This window comes from Prionailurus viverrinus, chromosome A2 (assembly GCF_022837055.1).
Source record: "Prionailurus viverrinus isolate Anna chromosome A2, UM_Priviv_1.0, whole genome shotgun sequence".
In the NCBI taxonomy this organism is placed as follows: Eukaryota; Metazoa; Chordata; class Mammalia; order Carnivora; family Felidae; genus Prionailurus; species Prionailurus viverrinus.
Window position 1 is genome coordinate 41,964,226 of NC_062562.1, and position 12,597 is coordinate 41,976,822.

General features: G+C 37.0%; 1 protein-coding gene and 1 non-coding gene across 12 annotated transcripts in view; one reads left to right on the plus strand and one right to left on the minus strand.

The window, feature by feature from the left end:
• The window catches only part of CHL1 (cell adhesion molecule L1 like), a 203,325-nt gene that overhangs the window by 87,398 nt on the left and 103,330 nt on the right, over nt 1-12,597 (plus strand). The window lies entirely within an intron of this gene.
• LOC125161359 (U6 spliceosomal RNA) lies at nt 226-329 on the minus strand. The gene has a single exon (XR_007150574.1). It is a non-coding gene; the product is annotated as a U6 spliceosomal RNA (small nuclear RNA).

The following is a 12,597-nucleotide window of genomic DNA, read 5'->3' on the forward strand; positions in this document are numbered from 1 at the left end:
TATTTTGTGTGTATGTAGATTTCGGGTTCATATCTAGCATCCTCTCATTTCAGCTTGAAGGATTTACTTTGATGTTTCTTATAGGGCAGATACGCTAGGCAACACATTCTCTTACATTTTGCTCAGCTGGAAATGTATGAATTTCTCCTTAATTTTTAAAAGGTAGTTTTCCTGGATATAGAATTCTTGGCTGACCATTAGCACTTTGAGTAAGTCATCCCACTGAAAAATATGGAAGACTATATGAATTTGTATGTCATCCTCATACAAAGGCCATGGTAATCTTCTCTGTATCATTTCAGTTGTTAGGCTGTGTGCTGGTAAAGCAAGGACTTTGGATCCCTCCGTACTACAGGAGAAATGAGGAAAACACGAAGGAAGCCACCTCTGTCCTTCTCTACTTTTTAAAATTTTTTGCATTAACTTAAATTAAGTTTTATATTATTGCATTTTAAAGAGCGCACGTGAGTGGGAGAGAGGGGCAGTGGGGAAGAGAAAGAGAGAGACACTGAGGATCTTAAACAGTCTCCACGCTCACTGTGAAGCTCTGTCCCACGACCTGGGATCATGGCCTGGGCCAAAATCGAGAGGTGGATCCTCAGCCAACTGAGCCACCCAGGCACCCTTGTCCTTCTCTTAATATAAATCCTCCCTTTGCTACTTCTCACCTATTTCACGGAATATGATATGTAGAATGCAGCACCTCCCAAGGAAACAAAAGATTGTTATTTTCTGTCCAGTGATCTAAGTGTAAGTCCCACTATCTGGGCATCTGATTGTTTTGTAACAACCTCTACTCAAACTCTTTCTTTGGATTTTAGTTTTCTACTTCCTCACGTACTACAGTACCATTCCTTTCACATAATTAATACATCTCTCACTTGACCTGGTGGTTTTCATTCATGGGAAGGAGATACACTCCTTTCATTTAAAGGAAATATTATTATATTTATTTCATAGGACACTTAAATGAGAGCTAATCAGCAGCGTTTAGTTAAGTGGGATTTAAACACTTATTGTGTACCTATTATCTTAAGCTTTGGGTTAAGATCAAGTGTATTGGATACATATTATGTTCCTGGTACTTTGCTAGGTAGTGGGGATACATTAGGGAAATATCAGTCCCTGTCCTTATGGGGCTTACCAACTTTGGAAGAGCCAGAGGGGGAAGAAAAGAACAAATAGTAAACAAAAGATATCACTGACAAGCATTTTGTTCATCAGGCACGAAGTTGTGAGGGAATGATGGGGATTACATCGGATTAGTGAACTAACAAGGGCTGTGAGGTGGCATTTAGTATATGTGCTGCCGAAGCGAGCACTCTGAGGTGGCATTTAATGTGAGCTCTGAGGGGCGCCTGGGTGGCTCAGTTGGTTAAGCGTCCGACTTCGGCTCAGGTCACGATTTCCCAGTTCAAGCCCCGCGTCGGGCTGTGCTGACAGCTCAGAGCCTGGAGCCTGTTTCAGATTCCGTGTCTTCCTCTCTCTCTCTGACCACCACCCCCCACATTCAAGCTCTGTCTCTCTCTGTCTCAAAAGTAAATAAACGTTAAAAAAATTTTAATGTGAGCTCTGAGTAGTAAGAGGACGTCAAAACAAAGATATGAATGAATTAGTGTTGACTTATTTCTTAAGGCACACAAAATTTGTTGGTGTGAATAGATGAGCATTTTCTGACATATTGATGTACTTATCTACCTGTAGATGTGAACCACACTGAAGTGTTTGTGTGGAAATCATTAGGACTCTGCCAAACGAATTGCAAAGTCTGGCTGATTTTATAACGAGTATGTAGTCCTACCAATGTAATCCAATTTACTGCTATGATGACAGCATAAAAAGTGGACCATTACAAAATCAAACGTGAGATTTGCAGTCATTTAAATATCCCATGTGTCAAGAACTAAGAATTATTACAGGAACCCAACATATTTATTTCTACCTTCCTAATGTTGCATATCACCGAAGAGATGGCAATAACCAGAGAAAGCTGCTCAAAGGAAAATACTCACCTGATGTGTTTTAAAAAAGGAAGAGAAATAATGTTTGTCTTAAGGATGGCTTGTCTCTCTAACTTTGGTAGGCCCAAAGACATTACTCAGACCTTTCTGATTTGTCCATAAATTTGAACTGGATTAAGATACCCATTTTAAGGTGGGCATAACAGTGGATAAGCTCATTTGTATTATGGATAGTTATATGCAGTTGTGGTAACAGGGAAAAAAACCCCTATAAACTTCTGAGTATGTAGATTGATTTATAATTTCATTGGGCATGGATAATGAAATTAAATGTAAAATATTGCAGAAGATAGACTGTGATTCTTTTATCAATCACAGTTTAATTTATGCTCATGAATGTTTTCGGTTTAAACAGAAATCCTAAGTAAACCATTTGGCATATACTTGCATTTTAAAGGCACATTGACTGGGGTGCCTTGGTGGCTCAGTCAGCTGAGCCTCCAACTCTTGATTTTGGCTCAGGTCATGATCTCACGGTTCCTGAGATCAAGTCCTGAGTCATGCTCCACGCTCATAGCACAGAGCCTGCTTGGGATTCATTCTCTCTCTCTCTCTCTCTCTCTCTCTCTCTCTCTCTCTCTCTCTCTTTCAATCTCTCTCTGCCCCACTGTGTCTCTTTCTCCCCCTCTCTCCCTCAAAATAAATAAACATTTAGAAAAATTGAAGGCAAATTTGCCTACTGGAAGTAACAGGCTGTTTTGCAAGCATCACTGAAATATTAATTCGAATAAAGGTTCCATTATGAGGTTTTCACCTTTTATGCTAGATGCCAGAGCAAGTCAAAATGGCACCTGCAAGTCACACATTTTGAAGAAAGGCAGAATTCTATAAAAAGGTAAGAGATGAATTACAAAAAAGGCAGTTGTCATTTGATAAACAAATTATTGCCCTTAAGTGACTTGGGCATTTCAGTGAACTTTGAAGAGGTCCCATTATTATTATTTTTTTTAATGTTTGTTTATTTTTGAGAGAGAAAGAGAAGAGCATGAGCTGGGTAGGGATAGAGAGAGAAGGAGACAGAGGATCCAAAGCAGGCTCTGTGCTGCCTGGAGAGAGCCTGATGCCCTGATGTGGGGCTCAGACTCACAAACTGTGAAATGATGACCTGAGCCGATGTTGGACGCTTAGCAGACTGAGCCACTCAGGTGTTCCCCCCCCCCACCCCACCATTTTCTCTGCAAATATCACTGGCCTTTAAAAAGTAGTGTTACCAGAGAAGCCAAAGTATATTTCTATGCTGCACTTAAATAATTGAGTACAAAATTCAGTACAGTCAGATAATTACAGGGAGCCAGAGAAGATGATCATTTCAATTCTTTCCTTAATTTTCCTTTGACATGTAGTAGTTGAAAATCAGTCTCAAAGGTGCAGGTGTGCTCTGGAGTGCAAGCCTGACGCCCCCACAGTAATTTTGGACAAGTTATTTTGACTCTACTTTTGTTTATTCAGCTGTAAAATGTGGATGGTAACCCGGGTCTTCTATGGTTGTTGTGACCATGAACTGCAGTATTCTATGTAACCCACATGTAACATAGCCATTGCTTGATAAATATAGCCTTATTATTAGCAATGTTTATTTCCTCCAGAAGTGGCTTGAAAACTCCCCATTTTGCCTTGCTCCTGTAGTCACTAATTATGAACAAATCGCAACATTGCACTGGTGCTTGAGAGGTAGGAAAGGAGAACGTTTGCAGTGCGCAGGAGCAGCATTTCGGGTCCTGTGTTGCCACCTTACAGTTTTCCCTGTTATGTTTCTTTCTGGCAGTTTTTTTCTCTTACTTTCATAACAGAGCATAATTAGAATAAACAACAAAATTCACACTGAAGATCATTCATAGAGTTCATCACCCCTGTTTTATAAGTCCAGTTTTAGGTTGGATATTTCCATCTAAGGAAAGGACTCTAAGGACTTTCCCAAGTCCCCTGAGATAGCCACGCATGCCCGATGCTGGATTACAGCACACAGTTTGTCTCCTGCTTGGTACTTACCACAAAGACTTCTTTTTTGTTTGTTTGTTTGTTTGTCTTTTTTCTTTCCTATCATTGAAATGTAAATTCTCTTATGTCAGTGCCAAAGTCTGTCTTGTTCACCCCTCTCCCTGGACGCTAGCTCTATGCCAGGCACATATGGACACTCACTGTGTAGTAGTAGATGTTGATGATATTATCTTTTTCTTCAAACCATAATTCTCAACTGGCACATTTACATCTTGAATTGTCTTTCATTTTCTCTTGTATGTACTTGTGCAAGGTACTAAACACATGTGTTGAAGTAATGGAAATGTGCTTTGGAGAAGATGAGCGAGCCATCATCTATTTGTGATCGTAGAATCAGTCCTAAAACTTCATCTACGGAGATTATAAGTGCCTGTCTTTGATTTGCTATAATCAACCATTTAGATTATGTTTATAACACATGGAACTAATGGGAGTTAATAACATTCTTTATTGGTGTCCATTAGCTCACTTTTTTTTAACTTGGATTCTGACCGAATTATCTCCTCCTCAGTATACAGGAGAAAACAAACTAAATTAAGGTGCCCAAGTCAGTACATTTAATACAGTGTAGTATATTTTCCATCAGAAACTTGGTTACTACTTCAAGATTTAACCTTATTTTTCCATTAGAGGGTGACAGTTTATCTAGTATCTCCTCTAAGTCCAATCATTGTGTTAGATTCTTGCAAATTTTAGGTTCAAACACGTGTAGAATTTACATACAAAATTTACATACACATATATACAGTTTGTGATATAGCCATAAGGTAATTAGCAATTGGTTACAATTTGCTGCTAATGAGGTCAAGGGTACAGACTTACTGTTCCTCTGAGTATATATTTTGGCCCAGTTCCATTTCTGCAGATTTTACTCTGACCCCTGGGCTGCTGTTTCAAAATTGCTGATTGTCACTGGAGGAGGTCATTTAGGAGGATGTGAGTGGTTCCCTGCTGACCCTGCACCTCTACTGGTCAAGGCTCTCAGCATTTCCCTGACAAATGGCATGTGTGGTGTGTTTTATCTTTGTATTCTCTTTATGTCAGGCTTTGTCCACAGGGATGAACATTAAAAGTTTTTTTTAATCAACAGAATCTAGAACATCATCTTTATATAGAGAAAGAAGCTTATTATTCAACAAAGCTTGGGATGAGCTTGATTGTGAAACTGAGGAGTATTTAATAGTTGTTTGCTATATTCCATCCTTTTGAAAACCTTTAATCGATACCTCTTCCATAACATCAAATGACATGGTGAAGTGTGATTTAGGGGAAAATGTGTGAATTAGAATCCTAGGATTCAGGCAAAAAGAAAAAAAAGATAGATGGAATAGGGAGGCATCATTTATTTTGCTTTAATTTCTTGGTCTTTAAGAAAACACTATTCTTCATATAAAATATAGATATAATACTTTGGAGATTAAAGTATATTTGGAACAAATATAGATATAATACTTTGGAGATTAAAAATGCACTTGCTGTGAAGTTTCTTTCTTTTTTTTCCCTGAAGACTTGAGAACTTGGTATGCTATTTAATTCTGTAAATGTACTATGGATACTGTTATTTAATCTTTGAATTTTTTTTCTTTGCTTCATCTTCTTTTATGGATTAAGAGGCTTTATTCTGAAACTAACTCAAATAGGAGAAATGTAATAAAACCTAACTAAAAAAACAAAAACATTTATAGCTGATTCTCATTATTCATGGTAGTTGTGTTCTATAAAGTTATCACAAATACTAAGTAAATGCTGAGCCCCGGATCCTGGGGAAATACAGGCTTAGGTTTCTATTAGCTTCTGGTCACAGCATTTCAGTCAACTGATCAATGCATAACTCTGTTTTAAGTATGTTTTTATGTAATCATTTATTTAATGTATATTGTTTATTCATTAATATTGGACTCAGGGCCAACAGCACGGTAACTCATTCCTGAATGAAATGTAATACAAATGTTTTCCCCCCAAGACATAGCATATCATAGCCTTCTTGCACTTAGGAACACCAGGCAGTGCTTTCACAATGCTTTTAAACAGCAAGCCATTTTAAATAGCAAAATCACCAATAAAAAGCCTAATAATGAGAAAAACTAAATAGATCATGAATAGGACTCTCATGTGCAGTTATGGGAATTAAAAAAAGAAGGTAGAGAATCGCCTTGTTCAACTTTGGCTGAAACAGGTATGTTAGGCAACTTAAATTTTTCTGTGCCCTGTGCATAGTTTGTATCTGACCTTAAAAGTGCTGTGAGTACTGATTTGAGAGCGATAGGTTAAATTTAGCTACTAGGTAAATTTATAAATATGGTGTCTGCAAATAATGAAGACCAGCTGTATAAGCATTTTAGGTTAGAAAAGAGAACTAGTTGTTCTCAGTCACTTAATGAGCCAATTAAAGACCATGGCTTAGTGTTTGCTTTCTTCTCTCGATTTCTTATTTGATTATTTGAGTGTCAAATTCTAACCAGTCATTCCTGACTAACATAATTTGGGAAGAAGCCATGCCTTGCTCCCTTACCACTTTCAACCCCTGGCCCTATACCTGGAATACAGTAGGCATTCAGTTAAATCTTTTCAAGGTTGTATGAACCCCTTCCTTCATTTGTAAGAGGAATTTTGTGGAATTGCTGTAAACATTAAATGTCATTAAGCTGAGTACACCTGTAGCCACATGCAAAAATGTTAGCTATGATGATCATTGTAAATTATTTTTAATAAGAGTAATTCTTATTTGTATTAATTTATAAATGATATTATATAGATTAATACATTAATATAAGACCTTTTGTGAAAGGAAGATTACCTATTTAATACATATTCATTTTTTTTTGAATCTTTATTTTTGAGATAGAAAGAGAGAGAGAGAGAGAGAGAGAGAGAGAGCGAGCAGGGGAGGCACATAAAGGGAGACACAGAATCTGAAGCAGGCTCCAGGCTCTGAGCTGTCAGCACAGAACCTGATTCGGGGCTCAAACTCACGGACCATGAGATCATGACCTGAACCAAACTTGGACGCTTAACCTACTGAACCACCCAGGTGCCCCACTACACATTTAAAATATAAGTCATTTATTTAGTAGGTCCCTTAAGGCAAGGGCAGGAGGATAGATTTGTTAACAAAGGAAACTGTTGATTTTTCAGTTGCTAAAGAAGAATGACTTTTGAATCTTTTTATCTCCTGGAAATATAAAATGCAATCTTATAATAACATCAGACACATCAGCCTAATTCTATTTCCTTATTTTTATAGATATTTTTTACCTACATCTCATTTTTATTTTCACTTGCAGAGCAAATTGAATAAATGAACTCTACAGTTTTCCTCATGTTGATTTTGGTTTTATTTCTCCTTTGTTCTTTAGAGGGAATTAAAGTGTCTAGGAGTGCGGAGGCAGCCCTACCAGCCTGGCCATATACTGGGTTTTCTGGTAACAGCTGTTTTAGGCCCATTGGTATAAATTTACTGTATAAATAATTTGGTTCATAGAAGTCATCAAGTAGTAAACAAATTCTGAACATTGGCATCTTCAGTTAATAGTATATAATTACTCTTCAAATAAGAGATTTTGAAAGGACACCTTTTTCTTCCTTTTTGAAATATTGACTTTTTGAAATATGAAATATGAAATAGGAAAATTTTTGAAATATGAAAAAGATCCATATTTGCACTGGCTGCCTTAGAAGTGTTTGGTCTGTGCTTTTTCAAAATGATTGTCAGCAAACATAATGAGCCTTGGACCCATCCAGTAGCTTTGCTAACATATGTCTGCAGAAGGATTTTTAACATCCTGCTGACTGTGCTGGTCCTGTCGAGCCTCACAGCAGGAAAATTGTCTTTTGCAGCTCAGCTTATGAATATAACCTTTGCATGTTTGGAAATACTCCTTTTGAGGCAGGATTTATACTTATGCCTTGATTCCAAGTACGTATTTTGATATCAGTGTTAAACAGGAGACAGAAGAGCTGACAGTGATTCACCTTGCACTTCTCATTATGTTAAAACTATCTGTTATCAGTATCTCATTCTTTATTGGATTTACTGCTGTGTATAAGCTCTGCAAATGATAAAGGTGTTTCTTACAAATTCACATTCCAGAAATGCTGGCTCTGTATTTTAAGTACTGTAAACATATCTAAGTGGCAGACATCATTTTCATTAAAAATGCTTTAAGTCAGGGGTGCCTGGGTAGCTCAGTTGGTTCAGTATCTGACTTCGGTTCAGGTCATGGTCTCACAGTTCATGAGCTTGAGCCCTGTGGGGAACTCTCTGCTCTCAGCACCAAGCCTGCTTTGGGTATTCTGTCTCCCTCTCTCTCTGCCCCTCCCTCCCTTGTAGTTTTTCTCTCTCTGTCAAAAATAAACATTAAAAAAAATGCTTTAAGTCAGGACCATAAAAGGGTGTATTGTTACCGCCAAGAGGGCAGCTATTGCTTGAATGGGAACCTAATCTTTTAGGCCCTGATGGGGCTATCTGTGATAAGTGCACATATTTAATCACAGACTTTTGTTTGCCTCTATCATGTATTTATTTAATTTGCTATTTTACGTATGGAAGTCAAGATTCAGCTTTTATAGTCATTTAGAACACCCTTTTAAAATAATTATTTTCTAAATATAAAATTTTTATGTTAGAAACACTGTCTGCAGCACCACAGTGGAAATTAATAGAGCCAACATAATTAGTAAGTTTGATTCACCATGCCCCAGGAGGTAAATCTTGTTAAGGGGAGACCTTGATGTTCTTACCTAAATGAAGTACCAGTGTTTTTTAATGATTATTATCAACCTGATTGATAGGCTTATGGTAAGACCAAATAATGTTTATTAATTATGTTTGCATATAAATATATAGATACAGCACAGTGCTTTATGTTAGTTTGTAAAATAAACATTGTATTTCATTTAAGTAATGAACTACTATGTAGTTATTAAAGCTGAGAAATGCTGAAGTAGAAACTTTAAAAGAAACGTGCTTAGGTGGGAAAGAAATATATTGGATTCGCTTAGGTGGGAAAGAAATATATTGGATTCTCAACCAGCTCGATCTTTCCCCATTCTGAAAAAAATAAGCAAATGTGAAACAAACCAAAAAAAAAAAACCCCACAAAACAATAAATATGGAATATTTATTCAGAAATCAAAGGTCAAGCAGGATATGTTCCAATATTTGTTGAGATACTGTTGAATCTCCTGCATCTTTCACCTCTGTGCTCCCATCAAAGATTCCAAAGAATGAATCTGAGCCACTGTGACTTGAAGATGTCGTGAACACATTTGTGTGTCTTACGGTGTGCTTCCTGATGCTATTATGGGGAAAGTCTATTGAAGATTTTTAACAATAAAGGTTAGAATCATGAGGGCTGATTTTGAGTCTACTGACTAGAAAAACAATCAGAACTCATATTACTCATGTCATATTGTTTGCTTGCATGTGCTTGGAAAAAACAAACTAGGGTTACATTTAAGTGATATTTAAAAAACAATGACCACATACAAAAGACAATTTATTGTTGAAAATGGCACATTTTCATTTGTTTTATGGCTGAATAGTATTCCTCTGTGTGTGTGTGTATATCATAATTTCTTTATCCATTCATCCATTGGTATACACTTGGGTTATTTCTATGTCTTGGCTATTGTAAATAATGCTGCAGTGAACATGGGGGTGCATATATACTTCTTCTTCTTCTGATCATGAAATTATTGTATTAGCAAAAGTACACCGCAGCGAACACTAATAAAGTCCACGTAATTAATAAGTTGGATTCACCTCATCCCAAGATGGAATGTATTTTGACCTTCAGAAATGAAGTTAACTGGAATTCAGCATTCAGACTGCCTGATTGGCATAAAGTTACGAGTCATTAATTTATTCCATTTTATCGATTTAATAAACATATATAGAATGCTTGCTATGTGCCAGACACTGTAATGCTATTTTAAGATATTTTAGATTACTTATTATTGTAATGATACTTACTACAATGATAATTTATTGACAGATGGAACTTGGGCTTTTTTCTCCTTCCTTCCTTCCTCCCTCCCTTCCTTTCTTTCTTTTCCTCCCTTTTTCTTTCTTTCTTTCTTTCTTTCTTTCTTTCTTTCTTTCTTTCTTTCCTTCTTTTATGTTTGCCATAAATAAGATTCCACCAATTCATTTCTCTTTATAAACACAATTTGCCTTCCAATCACTATCCCACATCTAACAGAGTGTAGAGACAAAGCTGGACTTTATGTATTTGGGGGAGTGTCTATTAGAATAATAAGGAGCTAACGGTTCATGCAGAATTACTCTCCTTACATAAACAATTACCATGCCAAAAAGGTTAGGGAAGAAGTCAAGGAGCAAACAGCATTTAATTTGTGAGAGTTTCCAGTGCTCCAAAAGCACAGAAGGAGCAGCTGCTTAAACATTACTTGCCCTTTGACTAATGGGCAAAAGCACTGAATGGGACTTACATGTATAAGACTTAAACAAAAGTACTACTACACCACCACCATGGGGGGGAAAAAAAAAAAAAAACCTTTTCCAAAGTAGTTTGAAGTTATAATAAGAAAGAGACCACGGATGCAGAATTATCCATTGTTTTATTGTTTGAAAGTGTGGGGGTGGAAAAATAATTGTTCTTCTACTCTTCTAGTTTCTTGACTGAGAGTCCTTCTAATCAAAGACAGATTAACAGGAGAAAAAACAGTCAGCTGGCTGGTTAGTTCAATTGGTTAGAGCGTGGTGCTAATAACAAGAGAAAAAACAAACATAAGTTTAAAAACAGGTATACCTCTGATATACATGGGAGATACTCAGGAAGACGGAGTAATTTTCCAAAATGGTCCAAGCCATCACCTTAAATACCTTCTTCAGCTAAACCAAAGATGTCGGAGGAAAGGGAAGGCCTGTCATGGAAGGTTACTGGGAAAAGCATAGTAAACAAAGATCAGGATGTTATGTAAATTCAGGTTGTTGCCTTACAGATATGAGCTTCTAGAGATTTAGTGATCCCTCCTGTTTGTGGTACAGCCAGGAAGACACTCTGACAAATGGTGAATTCTCTCGTAAATGTAAATGCCTCTTACAAAAGGGTAACTCTGAGTTTCTCCTGTGCCAGCTGTTTCTGAAAGATAATAAGCCTAAAATAATCCTCATGCCACAGAGGCATATTTTAGCTGGCATATTCTACTCCTCTTCAAAAGTAACTCTTTTTTCCTGTTCTGAGTCATCCCAGATTCAGACTGCTAGCAGGGTCCCCAAATAAAAATGTAAAGGGAAATGTTAGCCCTATTCTGAAACAATGAAAAATAAATTATCTGCCTTTGGGTATGCAGTTTGAATTGAAAATATTATTATGTCAATGAAGCTTAATTTGCTAAGCAAATGAAAAAGACTGATAAAGCACAGCAATGACTTTGGCTTTTCTTTTTTACTTCCTTTACTATTAATTATTTGCTACTTAGCAAATTTCTGGCCACTTATCTAGTGAAGAAGCTCTGTTCTACTGATTGCAGGCTTATGTTTTAAGAACTGATTGCAAGTGGATGTATAAAATCATCATTTGGTTTGAGTTTAGAAGATAGAGCCATAGCACATCTCCTTCCTGGGGGAGGGTGGGAATCAGAATCACAGCATAACCCTCCCCAAGGAAATACTCCTCTCATTTCCATTCAACTTTTCATCTTTTTTGTGTAATCTTTGATGTGCTAGGAGTTTAGGTCCCTTTTTGGAGAGTGCTGAAATTTATGTAGCATATTGTTTGGAATGTATTTCTTGAGTTTCTTGGTGCCTCAGATGAATTTTCTGTTTTAACATCCTGTTACGCACTTAATTACTTAATTAGTAAATACTTACTTGGTTTTTGTCCAAATTGAAAATTATTACTGGCCTATTACTGAGTTAAGATCCCTACTCAAATATATAGATTTTTTAAATCTTTTATAGGTGTTACAAGTGACAAAAACTTAAGCTACTTAATACTAAATATAGAACTCATTACTTCATATTTGAAAACTATGTGAAAATATGGGTGGACCTGGCCTTAGAGTCCTGGTACTAGGACTCAAATGCTTTTACCTCTCTCATACCCATCTCTGCTTTCTTCCTTTGGCCAGGGCCCAAGGGGACAAGAGCACCTGGCTCAAGGGGGTTTCCCAGCAGACCAGGTTTGGCCACTTGTCACTGACAAAATCCAAAGTAGAGAGATGAATGGCAGTGTAACAATAAAGGGATTATTTTAATGAGGCCAACACCAGGAAGACTGTGAACTAATGTCTCAAAGACTGCCTCCAAAGTGCTGAAAGGACTTCTAGGTTTATATAAGGAAAATGTCAGAGAAAAGTTGGTGGGTGTTGTAGTTGGGTGGTAAAGGTCCTGTTGATCATTGTCTTGGGGTCCATCATGCAGGGTCATTATTGCTTGAGGAGGTAGTTTGAGTTCCCATCATGGGATGCTTTGCCTGCTGGGTCTTTTGTCCTAGTTAGATGATAAAGGGGAAAGATGAGGTTCAGATGTCCAGACTGAGGTTGAAATTGAGGTAGTTGAAGTCCTCGTTCATTTGTGAACATTTTTTTTTCCTTTCTTTTTTTTCTTTTC